We start from the raw sequence: 3,751 nt of genomic DNA, 5'->3' as shown, positions 1-3,751 counted from the left end.
GAAAAATATATATTTTAAATAAAAAGAGAAAAGAGTATCATTTAGACGATATCCCATGAGAGAGAGAGAGAGGTGTCATTTTTTCAAGAAATAATTACTTGTCTTGATACTTGATAGTGAGTTGGATCTTTTAAAGTGATGCAAAAGATACATTCAAAGTATGTACGAGTTTTGTCAACATTTGCATAGCTATATCATTGTAAGTTATTTTGGTCTTCATTTTCCTACCTTAATTACGAATAGCAAGATGATTAAGAAGAAATAAATTATTCAGCCGGCAATACACTGAAATCGTTGACAAAATTTTCTTTGGTTTTTCTTATCACTTTTTGTATTGTCAGGGTAACAAAAAGTCAGGGTGTTAGAAATCTTGCAGTTATATATGTAATTCTATTTTATTTCCATGCAGTTAGAATCTTCACGACTTAAAAAATATATATATATAGTAGAATTTATTATTTTTTCTAGTATTTTTAGTCATTAGTTCTATTTTTTTTTATTATTTTAGTAATCTAATAATATATTTTTAACTCACACTTTTAAATATTAATGACTAATTATTGACCAAAAAATTTTGTTAACCTTCCAACATTTTTTAAAGAGAAAATCATCTCCTCAATTATATGACCCTTTTAATCTTATCATATAATTATTCATAAGAACCGGCACTTTGTTATATGCAACAGTCACTAATAATTTTGCCATGCATAAAAAGGCTTCTTTAAAGAGAATGTCTTTGCCCCTTAATCATATAACTAGCCACTATCAATTCTTCAAGTTCAAAGAGGGACACTACTTTTTATTCCTCATGTGAAGTGTGTATGCTACACAAATCAGTTTCAAGTTCCCAATGATATGCCTCCTGTCACTATTTGTGCTACAATGATCCAACTGTGCGTTTGTTAGGCAGTTTTTATTTCTTAGAATATTTTTAAAATTATGTAATTAAAAGAAGGAGAATTCTCTCGTGCCTTTAAAATTTATGTCGAAATTTCTTAAAGATGACTAATCTACAGTATTGGGGTATACGCTTCGAGGTGGGATCGATTTTTTTATATTTGAGTTAGATAAGTGAATAATAACTACCGTAAAAAATACCTTAAAAGAAATTGAAATAAGTCATTCCATAAATAAAAATTTCCAATTTTAAATTTCTTGTAAGAATTGGGATCGTAAGATTCATTTTCATGACATGCATGTCATAGTTGGAAGTATCAGCCTTTGGCCCTTTCACTTACCTGTGTTGACCCTAGTAACATTCAAATAGAGCAAGAACTTACAAACATGAAATATCATCATTTGCTTTGCCAACTAGCAATCATTCTTAATATAAATGAATGCGATTGTTGGATATAAATTTAGGTGACTATTTACATTAAAAAAAAAAAGTTTAAGTAATCTTTTTATCTAAAAATTATTAGATGATTTGATATATTAACATAACGCGTATTTTCAAAAATGAAACTGTATAGGAAGGGGACAATGACCCTGATGAGTTTGGAAAACTCTAAATTAATATTAGTGATAATTAAATATTATTAATATGATTAATTGTAAAATTATTAATTTGATTTCAATTCATATATGTTAATTAAAATAAATTTGTTGTGCAGGATTTGCTGTTGGGCCGAAAAGAAAAAAAATTATTGCAAGCCCAAATGTGAATTTTACATTCAGCATTGGTTCAAAAATACTTAAAGAAGTGTGGCTGAATTATTATTATTCTTGATTGTGTCAGATTGAATTATTATTACTAGCCCATTTAAATCTTTGCTACCAAGACCAAAGCTTGGTCTGAAACCAATAATGAAAGAAAGCAAAGTTTCATGCTTCCAACGGATCTCATTTCCATTATGTGGTGGATTTCAAATTCAATTAACTTGAATTAACTTGCATTGGAAACATGAGAGAGAATATGCAATTGATTTGATGGCCTCGTTAATGTTACACGCCACTAAGCAAAGAAAAGGGAGTAGGAATTAATTCAGTATTGATTTAATTTGTTCAAATCCATTACATGCCTTTCTTTCTAATCTCTCTTCTTCATTTGGTCACTTCACAGAGAAAGCATGGAAGCTATGGCAAACTACTGTAGAGAAGAAGAAGCAAGTAACAAGACCATGGTAATGATGGCAAGAAAAAGAAAACAAAAAGTATGCTGTGACTGAGATCTTCACCAAATAAGGGTAAGATTTGGTGAAGTAAGTTCACCCTCTCCATACCAAAAATAGAAGAAGATCTCGGTCAGAGGAAGAAGATTTCAGAGGCATGGCTCGTCTCTGCTTTTGTGTTTACTCATCACAGAAGGTAGCTAGGGAGGCTACGTGAAGGAGGAAGTAAAAGTGGAGCAAGAGGAGCTGTCATGCATCAAGAAACATTAAGGGCTAGGAGTCCTTCTTGGAGTGCAAGTCAAGCGAAATGGCTCGGATTGATGACGCTTGGTGTAAAGGAAAGACACAGAGGTAATTGCATGTTGGTTATAGCATTCGGTTATCTCTCCTCTCTCTCCGGCCGAACCGGTTTTGCATGAAGAAGAAGAAGTTTGGCTTGGTTCAACAACTTCAACCGTAGAGGATTTTTCCTCTATAAATAAGGGAGAACAGCCAAGACTTGAAGCAAGGAGAAAGTGAGTGAGCACAGAGTTCTCATAACTAGGGGTGTGCATGGTTCAGTTTTTCCCTAAACTGAACTGAAACTGCACTAAACCATTTTAAATGGTTTAGAAACTGAACCAAACTGCTTTGTCACATAAAAAACTAGTTTTAAACCAGTTTATAATACAGTGCACCAGTTTAAACCAGTTCATAAAAAAAAACTGGTTTTAATTAAAAAAAACCAGTTTAAACTGGTTTATAGACTAAAACTAGTTTTCACACCCTCTCTCTCCCTCAAAAAAACCAGTTTAAACTGGTTTATAGGCTAAAACTAGTTTTCACACCCTCTCTCTCTCCCTTTCCTCTCTCTCTTTCTCTCTCTCTCCTTCCACTCTCTCTCTCCCCTTTTCTCTCCCTTTCCCACTCTCTCTCCTCTCTCTCTCCCCTTCCCTTCTCTCCCTCCTCTTTCTCTCCCCTTCCCCTCTCTCTCTCCCTTTTCTTTCTCTTTTCCCACTCTCTCTCCTCTCTCTCTCCCCTTCCCTTCTCTCCCTCCTCTTTCTCTCCCCTTCCCCTCTCTCTCTCCCTCTTTCTCCCCCTTCCTCTCTCTCTTCTCCTTTCCTTTCCCCCTCCTATCTATCTTTCTCTCCCTCTCCCTCTCTATCTCTCTCTCACTCCCTCTTTCTCTTAACATATAGAAAATTAGATTTTACATTCTCTTTCTTACCCTTTCTCTCTCCCTCCTTCTCTCTCTCTCCTTCTCTCCCTCTCTCTCTCTCTCTCTCTCTCCCTTCTCTCCCTTTTTCTCTTTTCTTCCCCTCTTCCTTTCTTCTTTCCCTCTCTCCCCCTCCTTTCTCTCTCTCTTCTTCTCTCCCTTTTTCTCTCTCTCCTTCCCCTCTCACTCTTCCTCTTCTCTCTCTCTCTCTCTCTCTCTCTCTCTCTCTCTCTCCTTTTCCTCTCTTTGTCTTCCTCTCTCCCCCCTTTTTCTTTTCTCTCTCTTCCCTCTCTCTTCCCCTCCTCTCTCTCTCTCCCCTGCCCCTCTTTCTCCTCCTCCCCTTTCTTTCTCTCCCTTTTCTCCCTCTATCCCTTTCTCTCATTCTCTCTCCCCTATCCCTCTTTCTCTCTATCTCTCTCTCCCTCTCTCTCTCCTTCCCTCTTCC

This window comes from Arachis ipaensis, chromosome B03 (genome assembly GCF_000816755.2).
Source record: "Arachis ipaensis cultivar K30076 chromosome B03, Araip1.1, whole genome shotgun sequence".
Lineage (NCBI taxonomy): Eukaryota > Viridiplantae > Streptophyta > Magnoliopsida > Fabales > Fabaceae > Arachis > Arachis ipaensis.
Note: the sequence above shows the minus strand (reverse complement) of the source record.